General features: G+C 32.8%; 1 protein-coding gene and 1 long non-coding RNA gene across 2 annotated transcripts in view; both read left to right on the top strand.

Annotated features, from left to right (window-relative positions):
• Pgant2 (polypeptide N-acetylgalactosaminyltransferase 2) overlaps positions 1–14,040 on the top strand; it is a 358,252-nt gene that overhangs the window by 212,998 nt on the left and 131,214 nt on the right. The gene's annotated exons all lie outside the window — the stretch shown is intronic.
• Positions 7,269–11,610, top strand: LOC141457305 (uncharacterized). Its single transcript, XR_012460301.1, has 3 exons — positions 7,269–7,863; positions 8,974–9,113; positions 9,401–11,610. It is a non-coding gene; the product is annotated as an uncharacterized lncRNA (long non-coding RNA).

The raw sequence follows: 14,040 nt of genomic DNA, 5'->3' as shown, positions 1-14,040 counted from the left end.
GCGTGCTAAAGTTCACTTCCGCAGGAATCTACAATTACAATAGTTTTTTTACGTTTCACATTAAAGTAAACAATGTTGCATTTCTCATACTGCTAGGAAATGTGTGTAATTAGAAGTGCTTACAAAGTGCGTGCTTTTTAATTAGTTTGTAGAAGCGGCTCCGTTGCCATGAATGTCATGGGTAAGATTTTCTTATTGTGTAGGCGGTATGCGGGTGTCTGGTAAGTTAGTAATTATTAGAATGATTTTGGTAGCTCGGATAGTTTTACGAGTTTTTAGCTGGCCACTCAAGAATATCGTGTACTGTGAAGTCTTTAGTGTAGTTTAGAATGGTTTGCATAAAGGAAAAATACGGACCTGCGAGGACAGAGGAAGAATTCAAGATCAGGACAGACCAAGAAGTGGTTGAAATGTTTGGGGAATCTGATATTGTCTTGTGTAAAAGCTAGTAGACTGCGATGGTCGGGACTCATACTACGGATGGAGGCTTCAAGGGGCCCAAAGAAAGCATTTATATGGACATCCTGCTGGGATGGTCGAGGCTGATGGCTAAGGGACGCGGAGAAAGATATCTGCCAGCGTGGTTAGAGAATGGCGGCGAGAGACCTAGAAGAACTGAAAACTGTAAGAGAGTGGTAAGGTCCGCGGTGCTGGATAATTTCCCTGAGTTTATCGCATAAATTTGGTATCCCTGACCGAATTTTACTTTCATCCATCTTCAGGGGGTTTGATTAATCCGTTTGGTATTGAAAATTTGGCATGAACTTCGTTTCCATCTCACCCTACTCTTGCTTACTTTTTACAAAATTGTTTTACTATTCTTTAATATTTATTATTAAGGCGGCACGGTAGCCGAGCAGTTAGAGGCGAGACCTGCGATGCTAATATGTATATTGCGGTACTGGGTTCGATTCCCGGTCTTAGGCCTTGGATTTTAATGGTTAATAAAAGAAATTTACAGTAAAGTATGTTTGCTAGTCGCCTCCGTCCACGACACCTAATTAGTAGTTGGACGTTAAGCCCCGCCTGAATATTTATTATTACGACAATTTTTGTGATTAAGTTAGTTAATCGATTTGGCAAGTAAAGAAAATGAATAATTCAAATTCAGTCACAAGTTTATATTTCTATTACAGGAAAACTTTATTATTATTATTATTATTATTATTATTCTTTGAAATCTATGAAACATTTAATGGGATCTCAAGATTAATGAATATGCTTGCTAAATGTAATTGAATAATTTATTTGGTAAAACGTTTGATTGTATTTCATACAGTTAAAGATTTTCAAAATAATTAATTAAGATATATTTTGTATTTTAGATTAGATGGGATACTGTCGTTACTGGAGTCAGTTTGCATTTATTAATTGGCTTTTTGACAATGAAAGTAGGAGCTGGTCGAAATATTTTTCAATGTGTCGGCTTAACTATCGTCAGATTTCTGGAATACGGATATAATGGTGCTGAATTTATATTTGGTGATTTTTTAGTTAATAAGCAACATGTTTTTGCATTTCAAGTAAGTATATATTATTATTAATTTTTTTCGAATTATTTACCTAATTTTTACTCACTTAATTTTGTTATTTCAATTAAGTAAGTTGAAATGAAATCGAAATTACCTAGAGCTGTATGTACTGGCCAATATGTCTATCCCACGACAAACCAAGGGATCTGTTGTGGCTCTATTGAGTTAGAGCTACTTTCCAGATTGATCACACATGGTTCTAAAGGGAAACTCATAAGAAGATCTTGATGGCTAGAGTTTTTCTTCTCCTAAGCGCCGAATCATTAAAGATTTTAGTAAAAGTGAGTAATAACTGTTCTGTTACAAATACTACAAGTATTATTACTTAGTTTAAATGGATTCTTCAACAATATAAATGAAGTCTTCTTCGATAGGAGTATTTGAGCTCCCGTCAAGTCGATTTGTCCTCAAATTTTTATAGGTAATAATCATATCAAATAGATGTTTAAGAAGTCGTCAATTGCGTTTTATAAAGTGATTTAACTAAATTTTTATTACAATTTAAATTAGACTATGGTGTTAATCAGATTGGCTTCTGAAATAAATTATTCATTATTCAATGGCTAAAAACCTTTTTGCCATTTATTAGTGTTAATACTTGATATCAGCCGAAATTGGTTTTGATTATTATACAGTTAGGAGTCAATGAAGTGTTCAGATATTAAAATTTAATAAAATTCAGAAAGTGGAGTCAATCGATTTGGCCAAGTGAAGCCATTCAAATAATAAACATGGGCACCGTTTTGATCCGGATTTCTGGAGTACATAGTTCGGATTTAGCTCAATATTTCTGAATCCATTTGATGGTAACGTTGAATGCGACGAGAGAAATTGGGCGAAGATTCACAATACATTTTGTTTTGATATTTTTAAATTTAAAAAAAAGATAGACTTCCAAAATATTGAACTTTGTTTTCCTTTTTTCAACACTTTACCCCATCTTAAGATTAAATCTTCCAGAGTGAAGACTTTATTTGTACTTTAATTTCCTTTCAGATCACATCCATTTCCTTTTTACTTTTTCAAACCTTTTCTATCGATAAATTGAAGCTGTCTTACTTTTCTAAGATAGTATATCTCAGCTTCTTTTTAAGTGTTTTCAAGCGGAACTGTTTCTTAGAAACAAATGGACGAAGGTGTGCAATGGTAGTTCAGTTTTCCTAGAAGATTAGCCATTGTTGATAAAGAAAAGAATGGGCCAACTTCCAGATTAATTCAATCAAGAGATCAACCATGTAGAAATATCTTTTTTACATCTATTTATAGCCATTTCATTATTATTTTATTTTTTTTTCCATTTTCTCTACTCTTCTTTCTTTGAAGAAGTTTTTGTAATCGTGTAGGTTTTCGATTTTGAGTTTTAATTGGGCATAGATGAGAAGGTGGTAATATGGGATATTCTTTCTTTACCTTGCATATTTTGAACACTACTGAATTTAAAATCTACTCTGAAGTAAAAACATAGACATACATTATTTGTCTTTGTAAATTTGGAGTCCTGAGTGGATCACAGCAAGGAGTCTGGAGTTACAATGAAGAAAGTCTGTGGTGTGGTGCCAAATTGGGTTTTCAGAAATTCTGGTCCGTAATATGGGACACACATAATAATTATATTTAATGTTCTCCGTTTCTTCATGAATTGCAAAAATAAGCCTTAAATATGCCGCAAAACTATATTTTACACAATTATCGTATATTAAGGATAAAAATTAGGGTGTAATCAGTTTTCTTAGAGAAATGTCAAGAAATCTTTGAAATGATCTTTTTAGGGCCTTTATAGTACCCTGTAGAGAAAAAAAAAAATTTATAAGGCACTAGTTTCGTCCTCAGTGCACTTTTCACACTTGTTTGGCGGACGATTAACGAGGTTGTTATATGGGACAACCCCGTCCCATATAACAACCTTCTCCTCTATCTGTTTTGAGGTTGGCTGAATTCCAAAAATTGGAAAAAATGTGATGTAATATGGTGTCTTGATTGAAGATTGGAGAAGACACCCAGTGGCGACACTCCATTAACGTGAACAGATGCACTATACTGCTCTTATGAGGAGAGTAGGTCGCGGGGCCATCTTCTCTTCAATCTCCTTGGAGGATCATCCGGTAATGTGGAAGAAGATACATAGGTATTCTATGAGAGGGTTAGCATGAGCTGCTGTAGAGGAATGAAATTTTAGGAAACGAGTTTTAGTAAGATCGTTAATGAAAGGGATTTTGAGATCAGTATGAATGGTGAGGTTAGAAATGTAGAATGGAGCGTTAAGTAGTTATCGTAGAATTTTTGATTGTAAAGTCTGAATGCGCAGAAAATCGGAACGCTTAGTAGATCCCCATACTTCAATGCCGTAAGACCAAGTAGGTCGCAGTAACAACTTGTATAAGAGTCTTTTGTTTTGTAAGTTGAGCTTCAATCGTTTGTCAAGTAGTCTGGCGAGAAGTTTTGTAGCGTTGGTTAGTTTCTTGTCTTTTCAATCTAGTATGGGGATTCTATGTCAACCGTTTGTCTAGGTACAAATTAAATTTGGATCTCTAACATGAAACTAAGGAAACACGTATTTTTTAGTTTTTTTTCCTAGCTATCTTAGTTTCCGAGAAAAAGTCCGTTATCCATATAGCTTGGGACACCCTGTACATTATAGTTTTGAGTTCGATTCCCGGTCTAAGACTTGCGATCTGGTTTATTTACAATAATTTATGTTTTCAAGGGAGCACGGAGCTGTGAAGAGTTGATTTTAGTATTCCTGCTTGTTTGGTAATTCATTTCTTATTATTATTATTATTTTTTTTTTTTTAATGTTTAAGGCGCGTCAACATCTAAGGTAATTGGCGTCCGGAGCTTTTTACAATGCACTGCCTGTTCTCTCGTTACAGACAACACTGTCCATCACCGGACAGTGAGCTGTAAGAAGCTCCTAGGAAGAGAAAATCTAAGGGTCAGCAGCTGGATTCGAACCCGGGACCTCCGCGTGGGAGTCCAGTACGCTAACCGCATAGCTAATCCCTTCCCTTTTATTTCTTATTATGGTCAATTTCGGTCCGTAACTAAATCCAAAATGCTGATTTGATGAAATGATTAAAAAAGAAAATAATTTGCATAAAAAGTACTGGTTAAACAAAAAAATAAATAAATAATGATACTTGCTTAGAGCGAGCGTTGTTATTTCTCTAACAAGTACAAACAATTTTATACTAATTAAGTGAGAACAAAAGCTTGAACTTTGTGGGATGTAGGTCTGAAATGATATTAACTCAATTTGGGCTGAGCTGAGGATTGTTTACCGTTATTAAAAAGAATAAATGAGCTGCTATTCCTGCCTGAAGCTATATGAAGAGCAGCCTTAGTCTTAGATTAGGAGGGTAATTGAAGCAAATAATTAAATGCCAAGGAAATAAACATTGTTATGGGAAGTTTAACAAAGCTCAGCTGTAACGGTGACCTGTTCCATCTCAGCCAAAAAATTGTAATACACTTCTACCTTACTGCCATTTTTTTTTTTTTTAAATTTTAATACGTAACTTTTTTTATTCCCAGCTATTATGGATATGCAGGAGTGTGATGTAAGGATTGTATGAGCGGGACCCCCTTTCAGACTACACGTACTCGCTCTATAGAAATTAGGACACATCAGCCCACAGTGTATACAAAGTACGTGTTGGTCGTGCTAAATCACTTTACCCTAGGTTATATACCTTCGTATAGTAAAAAATGAAAATAAAGAAAAGTAGGGTTAAAAAATGCTCTAGCGTATGTTTTCTTATTACGCCATTTTTCTTTTTTTAAAGAATCTTTATTCTCTTGTCGAATTAGTTTTTGTTGCTGATTAAATATCTAATTACAAATTATTATTCAGCAGTATGAAGCATATGTATGTTCTGTAGAGATTATTGTGCTCAAAACGTCGAATGATAGTGCATGCACTTGGTGCCTTTTTGTGATACTTCACAGAGAGAAACGCCTAAAACATTATAGTCCTCAAAAAAAAATTGATACGAGGGGCACTACTTATATTTTAATAATAAAAAGACAGTAATTTGTCATTGAAAATGACTTTATTGTTTTTCAAAATATTCTCCTTTATGATCTATACACTTCTGCCGACGAAAATCGTTGCCCACTTAATTTATTCTTGACGTTCGGAAACAAAAAGAAGTCATTTGGTGCCAAATCAGGACTGTACGGCGGATGACCCATTAATTCGATTTTTTGAGTGCTCAAATAGTCGGTTGTTAGAAGTGATGTGTGACAGCTGGCATTGTCTTGATGAAGAATGATCCGAAGGCGCTTGTTTGTTTTCCTTATTTCATCGAAGACTTCCGGCAAACAAATGGTTGTGTACCATTCAGAATTGACCGTTCTACGTTCCTCTAAAGGCACTGTTGCCACATGACCAGTTTTTCCGAAAAAACAGGCGACCATTTGTTTTGAAGTGCTTCGAACGCGAACAACTTTTGTTGGATTTGGTTCATCTTGAAACACCCATACAGTCGACTGCTATATAGTTTCCGGCTCATACGCATATATCCATGATTCGTCAACTGTTACAATCTTATACACGACTTTTGAAGCACCTCCATTGTATTTCTTAAGCATTTGTTTGCACCAATCGACACGAGCATCTTTTTGAGATTTTGTCAGATTATGTGGGATTTAACGAGAACAAACCTTTTTCACGGCTAAATGATCATGCAATATTTTATATATGCTGGTGGAACTAATGCCTAAGGTTGCCTCAATCTTACAATGTCAAACATTCAAGTGGAAACGTCAGATAGCACCTGACAACACTCAGTGTTGCCAAGGCTCAAAATATAAGTAGTGCCCCTCGTATTTCAGGAAAAATATATACAAATAATAAGGGAAACCTTTATTTTATGCGTAGAATCAGAATATTGTACACAAGTCTTTAAATTGCCCTGAAATTGCATTTTAAAGTGTTGTCTGACCTCTTTCTCACACTCATGTGCTCCTAATCGAATTTTGTCATTCAAAAGTTTCAATTAATAGTTTTTATAATCACTATTGTAATTCAAGCAGAAAGTGTACCAAATTTAAAAAAAAAATCTTGAGAATCTTTTTCGAAAAATAATCACCAAAAAAAGCTGAGATAATAGATTCAGAAAAGGGATTCAGTCAAGCTAGCTGTTATTGTTGCATCCTCTATGAAAACCTAAGCGATAAAACAAATTTGAACTTCTAGCGAGTTTTGGTTAAATACACACATGGACAACTTTTCCAAACTCATGACAACAAAATGGATACTTCTGATGAAAAAAGTCAAAATCAAAAAAACTACACGATTACAAAGTTTCTTTTTAGAGGTGTAAGTGAAAGTAATGTCACAAAAAAAAATATCCTTCTCAACTTAATTCTAAACTTTGGATTCCTAACAGATTTTTACCTCCAATCATACCAAATTATTTTGAATGCAGCCCAATTTAAGAAAATATCAAATATTGATGTTCTTCAATATTCATTAACTTTAGGTTTTAATCGGTTCATATCTTGTTGATTTATCAGTAAGTTAATTTATAAAACAAAAGATCAAAAAGAAAGAAAATATTTTAATTTTGAAATTGTTATTATCAAACCAGATTACTTAAATATCAAATTTTAATTTAAAATTTATAATATATTTAAAGTGTGATATTTTAGAAAATACTTATTACTTCATACTCAGTTAAGTTACGAAAAAGAAGATATGAAAACAGTTGTTTTACTTATGGAATTATTTCTAACAAAACTGGCATTAGTACAGAGTAGGGGAAGGTTAGGTTTCTCAGTTCTTGAACTGAGAGGCTATACAGTTTTAGGTTAGTTTATGGTGATAATAATGAATGTGGTAAACTAAGTTTAAGTGAATTTTAGTACTCGATTTGGATTTAATACTGTAATACCGTAAATGAGAAGTTAACTAAAGTGAAATTTTGTTACAAATATATAGTTATTGTTTAACCATGTTTTCAATTGCCATCATAACTTACTGAATGTTCGCATGTTCAGAAATTAGTCGATGTGGTTAAAATGATATTATAAAGTTATCAATCAGCAGAGTTGATTATGCACATTATTGTAAAGGTGAAATACTGGTTTTTTACTTTCAATTTTTAAAATCTAAAAGGAATTAATTTGTAAAATGTTTACCTTATGAAAAGTTGCAATTAATTGCTTTCATCCTCACTAACATCTTGGTGCACCTCACTCACTCAGCACACTGCACTATTCACCTGAAAGTGAAGTTTTACATTAAATATTTATCACCTTAGAAGAAGTAGCTTTTGATGAGATATTTTACCTCATCCCGTTAACCGTTAGATTATCTTAAGTACCAAAGGTAAGTTTCAAATCATTATTTATAGGTTTTTAATTTGTAAATTTTCTTAATCTTTATATTAGACAATTTTTTGAGAACGATTAATTAATGTTAGCGAATGGGGGCAAGTATTTCTGACTTTGGGTTTGTCCATTCTGTCTAGGCTTCTCTACGGCTTGTCTGCACACTTCAAATTAAAACACTTCAAGGCCCATATTTATTTGGAACTAACATTTTTGTTTTAATTTGGGTAAACGAGAATTTGGTACGAATAAAAAAGTGTTTTTTTGGTAGCTAAACGAGGGTGGAGTGGGACGCAGATAATAATGGAATAAAGAATTAAATTAACTGAAAATTGAACATTATTTTGTCCCGATCTATCTCTTATCAAAAGAAGATGATGTAACACATCTTTCATAGTGGCTAATTGTTGCCCATTTCATAGGGTGGAGAGAAAATAATTTTCAGTTAAATCACAGAGGGTTCAGTTAGATTCCCCTTTAGACAGTTTATTTTTTGATTTTTTTCACTGATGGAAACTTCAATTCCTATCTCAACTATAAAAGTTCATAATGCTTCTTGCTTTATTTCATGAAAAAAAGAATCATATTTCTCTGACTTGAAACGCTGACATTCAAAATTAGCAGAACCAACATTAATGATTTATTTTAACAATAGTAATAATTATAAGATAAAGTAGTAAAGTGTTTTATTTATCTTCTGGTTCCTCTAAATTAAATTAAAAATAATTAATGAATATATTTTGAAAACACAATAACACGTTAGTATCCTTTATATCTACAACTTAGCAACGAAAGAAATTTACAGAAACATCCACCAGTTGGCGCTAGTGTTGATTCTAAATTTTTACCCAATGAATCAAATAACTAATTAATAATTTGCGAGATATTTAAATTTTGTAATTGCTTAATGATGATTAAAGAACAAAAAATAAAAAGTGTCTGAAATCTGCGAAAATCTGTAAAAACTCTAATTTGGATGTCTGCTATTAGGCTTAGTGAGGGACCATAATTTTTGCCAGATAGCTGTATTAATTGATATATAATTAATACAGCCATCTATGCGGCTAATCATAAATCTTAATGTAAACCACTTTATTTTTTGTTTTAGCTGCAACTCTATCAATTTCAGTAAAAAATTTAGATAAATTATACTTACTAAATTGAAATTTACCACAGCACATCACGGATCACACACGGAGACTACAAGTCACAATGGTGCCAACAACTTAACATTTCAGCAATACGGAGGTATAATATTTATATTTGAAAGTTATACACTAAATTTATAATTTAGCGAAAATGGTTGTTAATAATTATTTAGTTATTTCTATTAAAAAGTTTTTATTCAAAATAAAGTTAAATTAAAAAAATGGTAGGATTTCGATAATTCTTATTTTTTTTTTTAAATATTTTATAATTATATTGCTAAAATAATTATACAATATTTTGTTAGTAATATATTGTTTTATGTAATATTATATTTTTGAATTTCAGTTTTTTAAATTTAGTAATTTAGATTACTTTTATTGTTCCAGAGACATCCAATTCTCTTTAGACGCCATTATTCCGTCATCTAATTGTAGTTAATTAGTCTATGTGATCTTGTGTTATTTAGTGATTATAATGTAAAAATATTGTTTTATTTTGAATAAATACAGTACAAATTATTTGTTTTGTGTTGTCGGGATGATATTTTTAAATTAAATAATTGAAGAATAAAGTTTGGTATGTAAAAATTTGTAATTTAATTTACTTATTTCTTTAATGTAACAAACTTTGACATTTGATCTGTAAATAAGTTATAATGCTGAATTTTGTTAATCACCTGATGCATGTTACATTTCATTGTAGATTACATAAGTAGTATAATGTAAGCAAGCAGAGAACATGTTACCTTTAATAACATGATCCAGTCATAAATATGCTCAGGTATTTTCTACTAGAAATTTAGGAAATATAATTCTGAAATTATCTATAAGAAACTAACTAGCAAGTGAACTGAAACAGATTATCTGGTGATACCCTTATTTTCATATTATTGATTAAAAATAATTTCTATTTATGTTCCTTTCTTAGTATTTATTTATTTTTGATATTGCTAATTAAGGCAATTAGTGTAATTATTTCAGTGTTTATGCTTAAGGATGGTTATTTATGGATGCAGACATATTTTTTGATATTCCTGTTCTAAATTTCGAATCAATCAAGATGAATGGAGGCTTGTATTTTGAAATTCTTGGAAACAGCGATTCGCATAGCATATGAATGAGCATTTTTTTCTGATCTCGTAATTAAATAAAGATATTTATAATTTTAGCACTGTGCCATTCTGAAAACCCAAAATGTCTAAATGTGGTTACTCTAGCATTCTAATGTGGATTACTTTATAAGCTTTGCGATGAATTCGGTTATATTTCCATGCGAAGGAAAAGAATTTGGAAAAAAATATATTAAAATTAATAAGATTAAAATTGTTGCTGAATTTCTTGAAATTATTAATGAAGTCTATTTTGTATTTTTTTTTAACCATCTTTCAAAAGATTCTCCTTTTATAATATTAACGTGAATCTTTTAGGTCATTTGAACAGTGTAGGTGAATTTAAAGGCAATTACGTAGTACAAATTATAAATAACTGAAAATAATATAATAGTTTACTGTAATAGTAACCAGATTCTTTTGATGTATTTGTGCAATAAATTTGTTTATAAGTACTAGAAGTCAATACTTTCCGAACGATTGAATACTTTTATTCATGGTGTTACTTACGTGCAGTTATCGACATCACTTGTTCATTAATTTATGTTCCTTCTCTTGTAAGCGTGAATCATTTTTCTAACATAATTTAAGCAAATCATTATTATTTTAATAGTGCTTATAAATTTGATTATTAATGCAGTAATTAATGTTCATCAGGTTGTATGAAGATAGGTTTAAGCATTTTAAGGTTGGGATCTATCACCTGCTATCAAAACTTAACTTTTGTTAAATCATTTGTTATTCTTTGTTTGTATACTTGGGATCTTTGCTGAATATTTAGTTCATCTTTACAATCAACACTTGGCCAGATTTGTGGCTAGCTTGCACAATATCCACCGCGCTGTTGTTACTCGACTTTCTTTTCTGTTCTTTCAAGAAGATACCTTAATATTCTTCAATGATAGAATCGTTAAGAATAGAAAGGTGAAGGCTCTTTCATAGCGCCAAAATACTTCAAATTAAATCTATTCACCAAATTATCCATTGAACTCAAACGCTTAATACTCGTATACGACACTATTCTCAAACCTATTGTGGACTTATGGACTGGAGCTGTGGGGTTCAGCCAAATCTGCAAACATACGGACGGTACAAAATATTTCAGACAGAACTACTGCCGACAGATAGCTGACGCTCTTTTCTACGGTGACTAACCTCACTCTTCACAACGACCTCAACATTCCCTTCATAGACCAACTCGCCAAGACGAAATACCAAAAATTCCATACTACTCTCTCGACTAGCTCCAATCCTCTAGTACTGTCTCTCGGCTTCCTCTGACATCCCTAATGATCCTCGCCGACTAAATCGCCGGTGGCCCCGCGACTTCCTTGTAGGCTGAGACCTAAATCATTATTCACCTATCTCTCCTATCTCCTCCTCGTATTCTCCTCCTCACACTCTCCTCTCTCCTATAGAGAGTGCTACCGCTGGGTAGTTTCTCTCCTCCCGCACCAGTTCATCACTCTCTCCATATTTACTTATTGTATACTATGTTTACAGATTGTAAATTACAAAATAAATTTTTAAAAAAATGTATTCTTGGTAGATCAACCCACGAACAGCCAATGTTGCACGATGGCAATCGTTGAATGAGTACGTTGCGACTTCAACAGTTTTTACATTTTTTTAGTTTCTACTTGTACCACCACTAAAAGGCAAGGGGCCTTCCATCATTTCTCTTGGTGCCAAAAGAACTTCGCCGTTTGCATCTAAGAATAAGAGTAGTTTCATTACTCTGACCTCCTGGAATTTAAGAAGTAATTTCTATCTCCATTTTTTAACAATTATTTAATGTTCTCTCAAGCATTTAAGTAACTGTACAGTTCACAGCCTTCTGTTTTCACTTTTTTTACGTGAAAAATGGAGAATTTGTGTGTTTTTTTTAAACCAATGTAGACTAAATACCATCTTATAGTGTTAAATGACAACATAAAACGGCATAAAGACAGTTATAGTTAATGATTGCTTACTATTTTTGACCTTAACATATGGCTAATTCCGTTGCATTGTTCCGCCCATATATTTTGCAAGAGCATGAAGGTTAAACCAGTACAATGAGGTCAGCCAGACAGCCTTGAAGATGTCTGTCGTAACGTGGGCGAAACTTAGATTTACTGTTTATCTGAAGTTCAATTTTTAACACATGGTTAAGTTCCTGTCTATAAAGAAATGTTATAATTGTCAAAAAGTTGGAGAATACATTTTTTTTTGTGGAATTTACGGCTCTGCAGTGTTGGTGAGAGTTGAATTTGGCTTAAAACATTCCTTGTTTGAAGAATGAGTGTTAGAACTTTAGGAGTATAGCATTTAGAGAAAGTTGTGAATATCTCGAGATTTTTGTATTTTAATCTAGCAAAAAAATATTTCCAAATTAAATTAATGGTAACATTCATTTTAACAAATGCAAAAAGTTATAATTTAGCAATATTAATATTATATATAAGGAAATAAATCACCGTTTTTTGAAAATAAAGTTGGTCATCGTCAAGGTGAGCCGTGTTTCCCGTGTTGTGCTCGAGGCGACAGTAAGGAAAATCTCCACTAGCACAGATGGAGTTATTTATAACAGGGTGATACAATTAATAGCCTATGCGGACGATGTGGCCTTGATTGGAAGAAACCAGAATGTCTTATGGTAGCGCATTTCAAGAACTGAAAGCGGGAGCAGCCGAATTGGGACTGGAGATTAATTTCGACAAAACGGAATTTTGGAACTAGGCGGTTGTGGAGAGCTAATAAGTAATCTTTGAACTTACTCATCGTTCTAATCCCCGAGTTAAAAAACTGACAAGTTTTATCCTAATACAGCTTATAAAAATAAATAAATGCAACAAGAAGAAAAGACAATTTAAAGTCTACAGTTTCATTAGATATTTAGTTGTCGTTTTACTATCATTATGCCAACGTATGGGAATAGTGGAGAAGCTAGGCGGGAATATGCTAGATGTTTTCCTGATAGGTGTGTCCCGAGCTATGACGATCGTGGAGGTGTACAGGTGGTCCGGTGAAGTATTTCATCCACCATTATTTAATTTGGGGATTAGAGCGAGTAATAAGTTTTTGGCTTATTCATTAGCTCTCCACAACCTCCTGTTCTCGGCTTATTTATTAGCTCTTCACAACCTCTTAGTTCCAAACGTTTATTTAAACGTTAGCTTATTTAAAAGGAAATTTAATCTTCTTTCTAATGAGCTTATAAAAATAGCTGTAGCTTTAATAGTTTGAGAAATATAGATAACTGTTTGCTAAAAAAAGTAGCCCTTCAAACAAACCTTGAACAAACATAAAATTAAAAATATCTATAAAACGGAGCCGAATCGAGCCATAGTTTATATGGAATTTTTTGTTGCAAATGATGCCCAGAATCGCCTCCCGAAGTTATGGTAAGTCTTATGCTGAACACCCTGAATATACAGGGTGATCCATTTAAAATGCACCAATCGCTAATAACTTTTTAGGAAAGCGGAATATTGAAAAAACCCACGAAGTAAACTATATGTTTTTTTTTGGTCTAGTTTTCAAATTTTTTACCTCCGATGCTGTAACTTTATTTTTGGCGGAGATACGGCCAAAAACCCGATTGGGGTTTCATTAGGACCACTGGTTTAGACAATGATTATGAAAACTCCATAAAAAACTGTGAAAAATGACGTTAACCCCGTTTCGATATCCCTAATATTAGCAGAGATATTTAAGATCAAAGTTACAATTTTATCTATTCGTTAAGCCGAGCGGTTAGAGGCGAGACCTGCGAAGCTAATATGCATTGTGGTACTGGGTTCGATTCCCGGTCTTAGGCCTTGGATTTTATTTAATGGTTAATAAAAGAAATTTACAGTAAAGTATGTTTGCTAGTCGCCTCCGTCCACGACACCTAATTGGTAGTTGGACGTTAAGCCCCGCCTGAAATATAGG

Source organism: Rhodnius prolixus, unplaced genomic scaffold, assembly GCF_049639745.1.
Source record: "Rhodnius prolixus isolate KJV_2025 unplaced genomic scaffold, Rpr scaffold_10, whole genome shotgun sequence".
In the NCBI taxonomy this organism is placed as follows: Eukaryota; Metazoa; Arthropoda; class Insecta; order Hemiptera; family Reduviidae; genus Rhodnius; species Rhodnius prolixus.
The sequence above is the reverse complement of the archived record's forward strand: the minus strand, read 5'-3'. Positions and strand labels throughout refer to the sequence as shown.